We start from the raw sequence: 16617 nt of genomic DNA, 5'->3' as shown, positions 1-16617 counted from the left end.
CAACAAAGGCTGAGGCTTTTGGAGGAGGTTGCTGGAAATTCTGCCTCTGACTTGTTGCTTGACTTCATGCTATTCTATGGTTGGAAATCATAGATGTTCCTTTCTGGAATAAGTCTTTCCAGGAGGAGGCAGCTCCAAATTCAGTGTAATCCATTGTGGAACCCAAGAGGGGACATGCTCCAAAATACCCTTGGGGGAAAAAAAATGTACAGAAAGCTAAAAGAAACAAGTCTATAATGGTTGAATACACCAACAAATCAAAATTGGTTTGAAATAGTTCAGAAAATAAATCTCTGTTTTGAGTTAAGTTTTTAGTTATCCATAAGAGAGTTCAGGCAGAAAAAATATTAAAGAACAGATATTGTAAGAAAATGCAGCGGACCTCAGATGCAGGGAAGAAATTATGTTTTGCTGTAGGTCAGAAAGCTGAAGGATCTGCTTTATTAAAACTATACTAATTAATACACTATTTAAAGAGATTCTTACTACATCATACTTACTTACTTACCTAACTTGTGACTCTGCTGAGAGTTCGAGACACAGCTGGATCTGATTGGCCATTGAACTTAAACAACCTTCACCGGAATCCAACGAAGTAATCACTTTGGATAAACAATCTCCATACCAAATTCCACATGGGGAAAACAAAGGAACAGAGATAAAGATTGTTTTCTCTTCTTCTCTCTGTGCTTCTCCTGAGATACCAAATTATGTGTCTCTGTTCAGAGAATGTGAATGTCACAAACAGAAGATTTGGGACAAATAATTGGTTTAATGGAGAAAAGAAACTGAGAGGGAAATCTTTGAAGGTGCCTTATTTATGTGTGTGTAGTCTGCAGTTTTGAGAATTCACACACAAGGGTACATGCAGTATAATAAAAAGGACATTATTTGAAAACATATCTTTGGTGGCTCAGGAAATATAAAAATATAAGTCTTATATATTCCTTGAAACATTTAAATATATTATAGTTGACTCATCCAATTTCTAAGCACTGACATCAAAAGAAAAAATAAAAATCCCTGGAAAAGCAAGTTAATATGGATGTCAGGAAGAACCATGATGATCTAGGAGAATGCCACAAATAAGCTGACAATCTAGAAAATAGAATAACAGGTTCAGAAAAAGAATGACACTATAACAATATTTAGAATCAGTCAGTGTGCTCTGTCCTCAAGGAAAAAGAAATGCATTCACAAATGTTATTTTCACAAGAGATCATTGAAATGATCTTCTGACATCCTCCATGTTTTAAATGTGACTCCTTGTTTTATAAATTATTCTACTTTAAAAAAACTTGTTTTTTACAATAATAATTTTCAAAGAACCTCTTTTTTTTTCTCTTTTCCCCCAAAGTTATTCACTTATATCAGAAAAAAATCAAAAAATACTAGTTAGTATATAAGACTTGCCTTCTTATCCAGAGGATGACCTTTCCAAGTGCTCTCCAACTTGGGAGGAATGCCAAGACTGCTGGATCTTAATTCTCAAAAAGAAAGTCAGAGTGGCAAATTTAGTAAAAATGAACCGAATTGTGATCTTAATTATTCATGGAGAAAATATTACAACAATATTCTAAAATATTTTAGTGCAGAAAAGGCTATTGCTGGAGACTGAATGGCTGTCTTTGGGTAGGTGTGACAATCCATAGTCCCAAAAACATCTACAAGATGGGGAGACGATGCCATCCAAAGGAAAAAGTGTCCTGTAAGGCAATTGCCATTGCCTTAAGAGGACTTGCAGACCTGTCTCCAGCTCTAAAGCTTTCAGAGAAAGAACGAGCCCTGCTCTGTTTGCTGCAGTGAGTCCAGGGGCAGCAGAGCTGGGCCTTGATATTATCTGGTCTACAAGAATCACTAGAAGCAGAGCATGAGGCAGAGGTCTTCTGCCATTTACTGCCTGCTGAGATTGATCCTGGAATGAACCCCGCTGCTTTCTCACATTCAGATGTCTCAATCATCATATTGTATGTGTCTCACTTATATTTTCCATTCTTTCAAAATGCTAATGTGTAATTGTTAAAATTATTGGTGTGAAAATTGCTGCAAAGTGTAGTTTTCAAAGGCTCAAGATTCAGATGACTCAAACTTGGTGCTCTTTCTTAAAAACCTTATGTTCATTGAGGCAACTGCTTATATTATCAGTCTTTCTCCATTTCCTTTTTATGGTGTTTTAAATTAAGATTTTTAAAAATATATGAAAAATAATCTCTTTCCTACATATGAAGCTGCCAAGCAATTTTATTCTCCTTTTCAATCACTCTCTTTTATTAATCACACTGAGATTTCTGCTGTACCTGACATGAAAATTAGTGTTATTCTGCATCTACTCTGAATTTTATGCAGCATAATTATGTATGTATTTCTTGATGAAATGTTCAAATTGAACATTCCTCTTCTCCCTTAACTGCCACTTTTCTCCTTTTCTGCTTCCATAAGAGACAGATCCTGTAGTGACTAACTCCCTTTCAATGAATTTTTTAACACCTGTAGATTGCTTTAAAACCAATGGATGTTAAGCCTTCAATATCTTGGTTTTTAATGTCTAGAATATTAGAGTTTTTTTCCCTAGAGTGTCAACTCTAAGGGCGATGTGCACATTAAAATAAAATACCTTAAAATAACAGGTATCATGTGTCTAAATTCATGAAAATGGCAGCATGAAATGTTTTGTGATTAGGTTAATTCATCTTCCTTTACTTTGATAAAATAGTCTCAATGTCTTGTATTAGGAGAAAATTTTTAAATGTGTTTAAAGACAGGTGATAATATAATTACTTTTTCACTTGTCTGTGCTGGTTGTGGCTAGGATAAATTTTCTTCATAGTAGCTGGCATGATGCTGTGTTTTGGATTTTTGTGCTGAAAACAGTGTTGATAACACCAGGATATTTTCATTATTGTCGAGCAGCACTTACAATGTGAAGGCCTTTTTTGCTTCCCATCTCACCCCAAACAGAAACAGCCTGGGGGTGCCCGAGAAGCTGGGAGAGGACACAGCCAGGACAATTGACCAAAGGGATATCCCACACCCTATGGTATCAGCTGGGGGAAGCTGGGGGAAGAAGAGGAGGGCATTCGGAGTGATGCCATTTGTCTTTCCATGTAGCTGCTATGCTGTGTATAGCAAGTTGCTTAAAAATTTAAGCAATTTGTTGGTGTCACGTCTTTTTTTTCCTGGAAATACAAAACTGAGCAAGTATCTAAGTTTGTTGAATGAGGGAGGAGTGAAAGGACAAAAGAAATTCAGTATGCTGCTGAGGAAGATAAAATAGGAAAGCCTTATAAATATGATTGCCTGGCAAAAGATTTAGAAAATACAGAGATTGAGATGGTAACAAGTTTTGAGATACCAAACCTTAGTTACTGAAGAACTAGAAAACATTAGTACAGCCAGGATGAAGGCAATCCCCCCTACTGGTTGGACAATGCCCTTACCTACAGATAGGTCCAAAGATTAAATGGACTGTTCTGTCTCAACCCCCAAAATGTATGGTTCATCCCACACCTGTAACCCTCCCCTGAAACATCAGGTGTCTGTGACCCCATTGGCCCAAGTCTCGTTCCAGCCCACCTTGAAGCTGCTGATAAGGAGTCCTTGAGGAGCCAGACACTCTCTTGGAACTTCCCCTCTCTTGGAACATCCTCTCCCTCTTGGGATCCTCTCTTATCTCCCTCTACCCCTTGACTCTCCCTTCCCCCAATGTCTGCCATGTGTCGTGTCTTGTGACTCCAAGCAGGGCCTTTCACCTTCTCTCTAATAAACCACATATTTTAAGAGCAGCCTTCAGAGATCTCTCGTCTCCATCCATCCAAACCATCCTGGAGTCCAGCATCTCTGCAGTATGCAATAGGTGAAGGGGGTAAAAGATGGGAATATCCCTGCTGGCCAGGGATGTGTCCTGCCAGTGTTCCACTTCATTTCATTCCTTACCAGGAAAGCCTTCACAGATCTGCTCCTGACCTAAGGGTCACTTGTATGACTGTGTTTGTTTTTTGTAATTACTGGGCTGTGAGAAAGATGTGTGCCTAGAAATGCCTTTTCTAATACCAATCAGATACAGCAGGTAAAGGTGATTTTCTGGGGAAACAGCTATGCCCACCAGTCTAGAAATGCTTCCCATGGTGAGATGTTATGGCTTTCTTTATCTTAATGAAAGTTGCCACCAGACCTCAGAATTTCTTATTTGCTCCAGTGATAGGAGTATTGTTTGGAGGCCTGTCATATAGGAATGGGAGAGAAATATAAGGCTAAGAGAATAGATGAAAAGGACTTTTCAGGTTGAGGAATGGTCTTTAAAGCCATTCAAGATTCTTCAACAAAATGAGGCAGACATAAAAAGAGAATTTTATCATATATTCATTGGGCTACATTTCCACAGAGAAGTTGCAGAGACCAGAACATCAATGTGCTGGACTTTTTAATTTCATCTTATTACCTGGAGAACTGAAAGTAAAATAGGTGGTTTGGTTTATTGGAAGACAAGCTGACCAGCACAAACCAATCAAAATTCCCTGTATCCATTTCCATTTGGAACAAGCTAATTGCTGTTATCTTAACTATTTTCCCTTTAAACACCTTATAATTTCAATAGCTGTAAATACAATTATAGCAGAATAAAGTAACATTACCTTCTGATTTTTAATAAAATAGTTCTTAGTTCTTAAATTATGTACTACAGTTATTTCCTTTGGCTTTTTGAAAATTCCTTAAATTACTCTTAAGAAAAATTCTTCCAATTCATGAAAAACTGAAATAATTTAAAGAAAATAACTCTTTGTTTAAATATGAATAACCATGTAATTATCTATCCCCTGCAGTCTAGAGCCAGTAAATCCAAATCAAACCAAATCAAAATAAAAAAAAAATAAATAAAACCCCTAAATAAACAACAAAAAAAAAAGTGGTTTTTACTATAATTTTCACCAAAAGGTATCCTGTATTCTATGGTGCATTTTCAAAATCAGAATCATATTGACTACCTCAGTTTCTAAATTCTCTGAAGTACGTCAATTTTATAGGGCAGAGTAAAAATGAAACAACTGCTACTGGTCATTCTGTTTTTCTGTTAGCACCCAGCTGTTTTCACCAACAGCAGGGAATGTGACTTTGGGTGTACGATTATGACCATGTGATATTTTGCAAACTGAAACATTTTTCATCCTAAAAGCAAATAGAGGTAGTAGCTGGACCTATGAAGTGAATATTGGTACATGCTGACATGTTTATCACCTCATCGTTTTTCTGTCAGTTTTCAAATCTATAGTTCATGTTGGGTTTTACTTTTCTGTCTTCAAATCACAGAAACATGGTGGCCATAAAGAGACTTTTTGTTTACCTCTAAAGAAAACTAATGGGATCTGGAGAAAATTCTTTGGTTTAAGAGTAAGCTCTAAATTTTGTGGCTAAAAGTACGTTAATACCAGCACAGTTTATCCATCACATAGAATTTGTCAAGACCCAGATCCCCCATTTATGTTATTTGCTAGATATTTTGCTCAAAAATAATCTGGAAAATTTCAGAAAAAGCACAAGTTGCTTCGATAGGAAACTTCTATAGGAGGGGAATTTATTATTAAAAGAGGAAGTGTCTCTGGAACAAACAAAACTATGCCTTTACCATTTATGCCTTTAGCAGGTGTCCTAAGAACTCAAGGGAGATAGGTAAAATTCCATAAATAAGTGCCTAAACATGGAGTCCATTCATTCTGCCTTCACTGACCATATTTTCCAGTTTGAGATCTTTTTATCTCTCCCACACCGTCTTCAGTCTACGCCCTTCCTGGAAAGGCTTTCCAGAACGCCAGACTGCATGAACCATCCCAATTAAGTGGAGAGGTTATTATTTCCCTAAATAAAACAAGAGAATTTTTGAAGCATTGCAGAATTGTGCTTGTAGTGAAAGAGCATCACCTTTTTAGATTCATCTTGAGTTTCTAATTCATGTTACCAAACAGCTGTAATAATGAAGAGGAGCTGCCTAACTTCTTCTCCAGTTCATGTTGCTGTATGCTTTGTCACCTAAGTGTAGAACTTCACTTTTATCCTTTTTAAATACCCTATGTTTTTTCAGCCCACTTTTGAATTTGCTAAGGTAACTTTGAATTCTGTCAGTGCCTTGGTAGTGCCTTTCTTGCAACTTGGTGCCTCTTGCAAATGTAATGATCATCCATTAGCTCATCACACAGTGATCAGGGGAAGTACCTTGATGAAAAAGTCTCTTGATGATAAATATACACATAACATCAATAAATTAAATTCAACAGAAAACTATTAATAATTACATCACAATTCAGTAACTTCTATGCTACTTGTTCCCTACCCAGTTACTACACATTAACAGTTCTTCAGCTTGGGCTGAGTTGCTCTCCTTCCCTTACAAGAATATAATTTGAAGCATAGTACAATTCATTATGTTCCAATTTCTTCAGTGCAGGTATTTATTCACTTCATGTGCCTTTATTGTTGGCAGAGAGCAGTTATTTTAAATACACAACTCCTTTGGTCAGTTCTGAATAACTTAAGATGATGTGTGTTGTTTTCAAGATTTTTTTCGTCCATTTACTCTAAGAAGGACCATTAAACTGACTGCAGACCTGTAGACTGTGAGTGCCTTTATATAGTTGTATTATTTTGCCACCAGTCTCAGAAGTGTAGCTAAAGTCAGATTACATCTATCACCTGCCTGATTTACAGAGCATCTCATGAAAATAACTTTTTGATTCAATTAATTTTATTTACTTAACAACAGAGATCTTCCAAAACCTGTTAAAACAGAATTAGTAGACTCAAAACCACTTATAAAGTCAAAAATTATCTTAGGGATGTTTCTGTAAATATTTAGATAGCTAAGGGTGTGAACATGTATTCAGGAATCTTACAGATATGTCTTGGTTCTTAGAAAGAAATAGCTTTTAAATTCTATTTAGCATGGCATATAGAATTAAATGCAAAAGAATAAAGGAGTCAAGAAAAATTTTCAAACTTAAATAGTCTATCCTTCAGCAATATAGAAAACAAAATTCTGCATGAGTACTTGTTTCTCCTGTGTTAGTCTCTCCCTCCTGGCCTATTTGTTTTTTGCTGACAAAATATATTTTTTCCTTTATAGGGCAGAGAGGGAAAGAGGAGTGAGGGCTTAACCCTCAAATTAATCTATAACAGTGTTTTTTCATAAAATCCAGTATTAACCTTGTATTTGTACTTCCAAAATAAAATATTTTCTGTTGACTAACAGAAAACCTTTACATGGTCAAAGTTCTGGGTCCAGTTTAGCTATATCAATTAACATTTGAGAAAATTGTGTATTACCCTCGTGATTTGATGGCCTCAATATACAAGAGGACAAGCTTTCTATATGAAGTAACATGATCTATTAAGCTCTATAATTGATCTAGTTAAAACAGACAAGCTTCACAAAGTCTTACTTCTCAAAAATTGTTATTATTAATATCATCAGCATCAGCATCATTATTATTGAAAATATCATCATTAGTTGTATCCATACAAGCAATAGGTAAACTTCACGTGATCCTGAAAAATATAGCTCTGAAAACTATGCACTCTTCACAAGAGATTAGTTCTATAAATCTTTAAAAAATCATTACAGTGAATAGTACATAATACATAGTACATAAAAATGAGGTAATAAATAAGACATTGCACACACATTTCATGTTATAACTCACTTAGAGAAAGCTATATTTTATTTTTAGAGAGAAGAACATATCTGAAAAGTGCTATGAAAAATTTATGTCCATGAAATAAAATATGCCACTAATTATAAATGCCTTCTAATACAAGAAATACTGCAAGTTTTCTATTCTAACAAATTGTAATGGAATTTTTGAATCAATTCCTGCAGTCATAAGTAAAGTTGTGAATTTTTTTTTCAGAGTGCTGTTACTAGTAGCAATTAAGCTGCCTATAATTCGACTGCATAGATTTTTTACAGGTTTATGAACATACATTTTCATTGATTTGAATGAGAGTCCTACACAATGAACATCGTTGAGATTGCTTGATTAAACTAATTTTTTTTTTATTTTAGTAGACTTTTGAAATGGTACATATTTTTCCTAATCCTACCATTTGTACCCCTTAGAATATGCATAACAACAAAGAAAAATTAAAAAAAAACCTACATGAAAGCAAAATTATCAAAATAAAAAGATGGTAAAACACTGAAAATCAGATTCATTGCATAGATTGCATAGTTACACTCTATGGGTAATGACATTTCTGTACTGGGGCAAAGCATCCTATCTGTATTCATCACTGAGAATAAAACATGGTCATTTAAAAACAGCTTAGTCTAGATATCCATTAGTTGGTTAAAACTGGGGAGGTTAATTCCACCATGGCTTTTCTGTGTCTAAATTCCCATAAAAGAGGAGAAAATGCTATTTCCTATTGCCTCAATATTTGTACAGATGAGAAATGGATATGTCTCAGCACAGTATGGCACACTTTTCTTCTGGAAGCAAAGAGGTACTTCAGGGATCTTCAGGGAACTGAGGGCTCTGTTTTGTTTTCCTGAGGTAGTAATTAGCATCTGCTGGAATTCTCCATCTTTTCTTACTTCTCTGAGCTTCCACTCAGGGAGAAAAGACAGAATCATCTTTCTTATCATTGTCTCCACAAATTCTTCTGCTCTCAAAAGCCAACTCTTCAGAATTCAGTACGTAATCTGCTGCTTTATACAAATCAAGATTTTTGTTTAAAACAATCTACAAGATCTTTTCCCCATTTCTGTCTCTTTCTGGTCTTGTGGGCTAGGGTTTTTTTGTTTGTTTGTTTGTTTGTTTGTTTTTTTAATTGGTTGGTGTTTTTGGTTTGGTTTGGTTTGGTTTGGTTTGGTTTGGTGCTATTTTGTTTGGTTTGGTTTTGATCTTGGTTTGGGGTTTTTTTTGGTATTTTGAAACATGACATAGCAAGTACAGAAATTGTCGCAGAAATTGTTACCCATCTTGTGAAGTAATTTTCAGTGTTTGAGCCTTCAGGAATGCTGCCAGTCACCAGTGCCTCATGCTCTCCTAGGTGGATGCACACTGTACATGGGGATCCATCTGGGAGTGCAGCAGATGTTACTGAGAGAGAATGCTCCAAGTGGAACCATGTAAGATGCATTTTGAAGAGTTACACTATCTCTGTGTTGTCAGCCTTGACTCCTGCAGCTGTCAAGTGAGTAAAAATTTTATAATGAAAGAACAGGGTTATCATTTCTGAACAATGTAATCTTTTACATATTTTTCATGTCCATTAGTTTCAGAATTTTCCTATTTTTTTTTCTTCTTTTAATATTTTTCTTGCATATTAATGTTGTTCAAGGTGTTCACATATTACCAGGTATCAGTTGCCTACAAAACAAAAAGATCATTTCTATTGAATACAGCTCTTTATGTTTTCCTCAGCAAGTAACAGATTATTACTGCCTCTGCAACAGACATGGGAGTGACAAGGCACTAAATGACTTCACTGCTTATCTTTTCTGACTGAAATTGGATTTATACCAAGCAGAACAGAGAATATAACCTGGCTTTGAAGTTCAATCCATCCATTCACATAGTTAAAAAAACACATGGTAAAAACCAATTATCTTCAGTAATAATTCATTCCTAGAATCAAAAGACCAGATTCTCACAGTAATCAGGGCAATCTTCAGCACAGACACAATTAATACTTGCATATGAGTAAGAATAACTGGGTGTATTTAATAAAATGTATGGATTCACCTTTTTTCTGTAGAGAGCTCACAGCTTTTCCTGTCATCTGTTTCTCACAGGAAAAATAGACTTCCCTATGAGAAAGAGGATTTGTACAAGGAAATTGGTTTAAGACAGTTGTTTAATTAGTTTAACCATTTTTTTTAATTAAAAGAGACAAAATATTTCATCAGAGGGTAACTCTAGCATATGAGAAAGGTGCCAAGTTATTCCTCCATGAATATTTTAGTTTTGGCTTGAGATTATGTGTGCAAAGCTGGATTTCCTCAAGAGAGCCGTAAACCCAATTGAAAACAGAGGTGACGAACCTGCTGCAGGCAACTGTGGTTGGTGCCACATTTGGTCTGGGCAATCTCCAGGATCCCTCCTACTTCAGCCATTCTATGCTGTCTGTGGTACCATAATTTTGGACATTACAACAGTCACTCGTCTAGAAGGATTCATAAAGAGCAGCCTTCTTGGCCATAATACAATATGGTTGAAAGAACTGAAGATGTAAAATGCTACAGGCCTGGAGCAGAATGGCTGGAAAGCCGCTTAGCAGAAAAGGATGTTGGGCTGAACCAGCAGTGTGCTCAGGTGGCCAATAAGGTGAAGGGCATCCTGGCCTGCATTCGAAAGAATGTGGCCAGCAGGACCAGAGCAGTGACCATTTCCCTCTGCTTGGGACTGGTGTGGCTGCACGTTGAACCCTGTGCTTGCTTTTGGGTCCCTCACTGCAAGAAGGACATCGAGGTGCTGGAGCTTGTCCAGAGAAGGACAACGGATCTGGCGAAGACTTTAGAGAACAAGTCCCATGTTGAGAAGCTGAGGAAGATGGAGTTGTTTAGTCTGGAGCAAAAGGAGGCTCAGAGGAAAATTTACCATTCTCTAAAGCTATCTGAAAGGTAGCCAGGTGGGGATCAGCCTCTTCTCCCATGTAAGAAGTGATAGGACATGAGGAAGCATCTTCAAGTTGCATCAGGAGAGATTTAAATTGGATATTAAGAAAAATTCCTTCACTGAAAAGTCAAGAATTAGAAGAGGCTCAAGAAGTGGTGGAATAACCATCCCTGGAAGTTATGAATAAACATGTAGATGTGGCACTTAGAGACATGGTTTAGTATGTAGACCTGGCAGTGCTGGATCAATGAGATTGGACTCAAAGGTCTTTTAATGATTCTATGATTCTATATTTTGTGACAACTAAAGTAACAGTAAAAAGCAAGTGCTTGGTAATGCTGACTTGTTCAGACAGACAAATAGAAGACTACCTCCAGATCATAAATGATTCCTCGTGAACAGAATTCTTTGGAAGACCTTTGAGGATATGTTCTGGGCTATACATCTTTTCCATAGCAACCAAAATCTTGAATCTTCATTGTGCCTAAAATAACATTGGAATAATGTTCTCAAAATAGAAATATGATCAAAATATTTACATCTTCAGAAAACACTCAAAGACACCATTTTGTTTTGCATTTGCACTTCAGCCTCAGGACTATCTTAGCAAAGGAGCAAGAGCCTGGTCTTGGTTTTATCTAGTAAAATGCTACAAAGTAATAAAGAATATTATAGCCAGTGAAAAGTAGCAAAACAAAAATAGACTGCTTTCTAAAGAGCTTACATCATTCTCTTGAAAATTAACATTTGATGGATTTTTGTTTGTACCTTACAGAACAGATTTAGAAAGCAGGAAAGTTTGAAAGGAAAGGAATTAAGAAACTAATTCTGGGATCAAGGTATCCTTTAGAATCAGAAGGATTCTGATCATATCACGAATTTCAGATTATTATGCTCAGAATTAACCAGCTAATTATATGAAAACTAATAAAAGCAGAAATTATTGATGACAGAGTCCACAGTGACTTCTCACTGGCTGACTGCCTTGTGGGAAGAGTAATGCCTGGAATGTCTCGCCATAATGAATAATCCAACAAAGACACATTTACACATTTTGTCTAAACTGAATTAGCAAAATTACCTGGAAAATGACAGCAAGTGTTTCTTAATTTCTCTATAGTATTAGCAGGGAAATGCTTGTTTATAACTCACAGAAGACAACCACTGACATTCATGGATTCTGTCCTCTATCATCCGTCATGAAACTTAAGCAAGAAATGCCAAGATATTTGTATAAATCATGTATTGACCTAGCAGCATGCTTAGACTTTAAAGAGTTGATTAGTCATTGTTTTCTCAGTATTTCCAAACACTCATTATTTGCCTTGGTCATCATCTTGATTTAGCTTGTAAATTCTTTGTACCAAAGATAATCTTTCTGCTTGTATTTTTTCTTTTCTTCTTTTTAAAAATGGATCATTCCAAATCTTAAAATGCCGCAATAATGTAAAACACAGTTAAAGTCATCACAATAGAGAGTAAATTAGAAAAAAAATCATCCTGTATCATTTGCTAGCAAGAAATTAGAAAGAAAATCAATAACCAGGCATGGTTTTATATCCATTTCCTTCTCTAAAAGCATTTAATATGTGCTTTCTGAATAGCACATTTATAGGCTCTGGGATATTTGTATTGGATTTGCACAGCCGTAAACTCATATATAGACAACATGAACTGTATTTGTCCCACTCAAACTCCAGCTAAGTAAGCTGAGTGCATTAATAGTTCTTCTTTTCAGTTCTGACAGTAAGATCTGTACTAGAAATATTAAGCAATGCAACCAGGATTAGAGGACGAGAGAGAAAGAGAAACAAGAAAAAAGATGTCCTTTTAGTTTGCCCTAACCATCAGAACTATCTCTGTCCTTTTATGTTGAGTTAGTGTAACTGAAGTGTACTATTAGACAGAGTTAGACTGAAGAGGTACAATTTCAGTATAATAAAGGTATTCTTATTGGTTATTTAAATCATTTTTTTAACAATGACAGGGCAATAAAACCTGGGGTCTTCATTTATTTTCTGTGTTGAAGACCAGTATAAATTATATGCCTCAATCTGGATTACCATAATTTCACCAGAATCTTGTGAGTTACGCTGTCAAAAGGCTGTACATGATACCCTTCATGACAATGCTCAGTGAATGTAGCAAGCTTGGAATGTGGCTTTAGTTCAGTACATTCAATAATTGACTAAATCACTGATTTCGTGCAGGTTATTTTGGTTTGTGAAAATACCAGGAAAGGTAAGCACAAACTGAAAGAGAGCTATATAAAGTAAGGGGAAAAATCATCGATAATAAAAGCAACACTGCTTTGTCTTGAGTGACAGCTTTGAGTTATCAACATTAATTACATAATAACAACTCACTTCATAAATCATAAAGTTGACAAGAAAATCAGACCAATGGACATTGACCAGCACTAATTTCTAAATAAATTTGCCACAAAATAAAAGTTTAAAATTCCACAGATGGATAACGACTCTTATGGTTTCACTGTTTTCCTTTTTGGTTTTCAAAAGACTTGGTGGATATTTTCTATATTTATTCAAGTGAGAAAAATGGTAGCAACAATATTTCTAGATCATATAGCTAGATTTTCTTTTTAGGACTACTTGGTATTAACATTTTAATATTTTAAACACCATTTGTAAAATACAGTTAAACACATTTATTTACATTATTAATGAGTTTTTATGTCAAAGGAGTCATATATTATTTCCTTATATTTGTTCCAAGTATGTTGGAGGAGTATGGAATTTAAAGCAAAATTATGTAAAGGACTTTGGAAAAGTCATTGGTGGTGGTTGTGGTAAATAAGAATGATTCAGAAAATATAGTTTTTCACTACTTTAGACTACTTTCTAGTCTGCTATTTTAGTCTTAAGAATCAGAATTCAAGTGGTAGAAGTCAATCAGATGATATGCAGTTGCTAAATTTTATTTCACTGGGTAAGTATATTTTAGTCAATACTCTGCAGGAAAATCTCTGACTGATACTTCTATAGACATGATGGATTAAAAACTGTGTCTTTCTTGATTGTAAAAGTCAATGAAATATCAAAAATTATGCTTGATCCTTCACAGTCTTATACATTTTTAGCTTTCTACATTATTCTGATATTCTGATTCAGTATCACATTTCAGTTTAAATAAGTACAATAACCCAAATGAAGGTCTTTTTATGCACAGAATGCTAAAACGCTATTTGTGAGGAATCTCAGCAGTGAGATAAAAATCAGTTCATCTTTATAATTTCAGAGGAATAACAGTGTACATTGTTAAATTTAAGTAGGCATGGAAATACAGGCAGAAGAATTCTCATTATGGAACAATACACACGCAGACATACAAATTTTAAGAAACCAGTCACAGTAGCAAAGGAAAAAAACCAAGTTAAATGCCTCTGAATATGCTACTCACTGCTTAGGAAAGTTATTTCACTTTTCTTATCAGTGTTACTTTAAGCCACTGTTGTTTGCCTTTAGGGGATATTACCAGGAGTGGCCAGAACTTTTTGTTTTAGCAGCAGTGCTGGTATTTGACAAGCATCCTCAGGAGACAACACAGAGTGCCAACTTCTTCTATCTTCTATGCCTGTCTTCTGTGAGATAGGCATAATTTAATTAATTTTAAGAATAGAGACACCTTACACATCATAACTAATTAATACATCAGTTTCTTTCTGCTTAGATTTGATTAGGTCTTGTAGCTGCTGTAACTGACAAATTGTTCATAGTCCTGGGTTTCACAACTCAAGTTCAGTTATAAATCATGTGTCAACCAGCAAAGTCTTTAACCTTAGGCCTTTTTGTTCCTAGTTATGTATTCTAATTTTATGGGTATTAAACAGATATACACCTATAAACTAGATATAAAACTATAACTAGTTTTCTAAAGTAACTGGTATGGTCATGTCCCCTGTATAAAATTACATTAATTCTAGATTGGGTTCATTCTCTTTCTACTTTTATTCTATCTCCTGCTTCATGGCTTTTTCTCTGCATCTTATTCCATAAACTCTGAAATTATTCCTTATATTTAGATAGTACAAAGGTTATGTCTTTTCTTCTGTGTTGCAATAAAATCTTGATATTTTCTTGGGTTTTTTCCTCCATTCTGAAGTATCAAAGATTAAGTACCTCACAGAGTTCCTAATGAGATTCATAACAAAAGAAACCCCCTAGAATTCAGTAAAGGGAAGACACTTAAAGTCAGTGAAGACTTGATCCCTGGTGGTTATAAAAGTAGTCAAGAATAATAGGAGTTTTACCAAGCCAGCCTCAGTGGGTGTATGGATAACTCTGCATATAAGTCTCTAAGTACTATATGACTCAGCCTGCTCTTCCTGTCACCTACTTCATTTCCCTCATTATTTTCTTCTCCCCAAAAGCTCAGTGTTTCTGTTCAAAGAGGCTTCTTTCACCTTAGTGCTCCTGCAAGGCCTGTTTTCAGGCAGGAACACAAAAAGCATCGACTGATAATTTGCCTGCAGCCTTCCTAGAGCAGACCTGAAAACCTTTTTTATGGCACAGTTCCTCCTTTCCTAACACCATTGGTCAGGACATATGAGCATTCAGGGAACCTGAGCCATATATCCCACTCCCCACTATTGCTAATCCCTCTCCAGACATTGCTGTGAGCAGACGCAGCAGAGAGGATGCTACAGATATCTGCTCCTGATGTGCAGCTCCTACATTTGGTGTGGGTATTTCTCTCACCAATTTTACCTTTCTGAAAGTTTGTTCTGGCTTCTCTCCAAAACACAGGACCTTGTCACCAAGGGCTTTAAAGCTTACTATTTTTTTTCTCAATCATTCTTTTTCTTTTTCAAAAGCCTTAAAAAATAGCTCCTGTAAAAGATATTCTCACATGCAACCTAGTCCCTCAGTCTGAATTCATATGACTTCTCTGGCCCTATTTGCAGACCTGTTCACATATCTTCATATGTTTTTCAGCTGGTTTCAATGCTTCAAGATTTGATATAGGTGAAGAAATTATATTAATTGTTTCTAATTATGCAGTTTCAGTATAACAAAGACCAGAAAAATTCATTCTTTCATGTTACTAATGAACTTTTTATCTTCCTCTCTAACCTAAACTAAATGCAAGAAAACAGGCTGTATTTTGTTTGAGCAAGAGAGAACCATTAACCTGGAACAAGAGTACAGGCAAAAGAAAGAAGTGAGACCACTTCAAAATAGGATTAATATCCATTGCTATGAAGAGTGGATACATTGACTTTGAAAGATATTTCTCTCTAGTCAGTTCATTCAGCATTTCATGTTGTTTTCTCCTTACACCTACATAATTCCTCCTCTCTAAAGTGCAGTGTATACCCATGCTCTGCTATAGTTGCAGCACAATTTCCCATTTTTAAATTTTTGTTAAAAGAAGGTTTCATTTTTTCTAAATGTTCCTTTTTGATGAAAACTTGTTTATATTCATTGAACATCACAGCAGATTCAGTAAAAAAAGAAAAGGAAGAAACAATATAAAATACCTATACATAAGTATAAAGTCATGTTAAAATTCCATCTCTTATATTGAATTCTTTATTATGGAGTTTTCTCTCTTTTAACTTATTTAGAATTCAGAGCCCTGAAAAAGAGTTGTCTCACTTTCTCAGTGGGTAGCTGATTTGAGAAGTGAGGTATATTGGTGTTTTTGTTTGTTTGTGGCTCTCACATAACTGAATATTTTTTGGAAGTAGATGCTTGATTTATAATAATCATGTATAACTGTGGGTTGGCCTGGAGGATTCCTTTAAAAGTTACATCACAAGGGAATTTTACCAGTGCTTCTAATATATTTTGAACAAGACGTTATTGGAAATATCAGCTTTGCTGAAGGAAGAGATAGATGAGAACATCATATCATCTAGTCTGACCTTCTATACAGCACAGGTCAGTAAGTTTCACACAAATATTTCATAATATCTAAAGATTTATTTAAGCCAGATCTTAAATTGTTCTCACATTGTTGTAGATAGAGGTGATGGCAGACCTAAGCA

This window comes from Lonchura striata, chromosome 3 (assembly GCF_046129695.1).
Source record: "Lonchura striata isolate bLonStr1 chromosome 3, bLonStr1.mat, whole genome shotgun sequence".
Taxonomy (NCBI): domain Eukaryota; kingdom Metazoa; phylum Chordata; class Aves; order Passeriformes; family Estrildidae; genus Lonchura; species Lonchura striata.
This window is presented reverse-complemented; position numbering follows the sequence as displayed.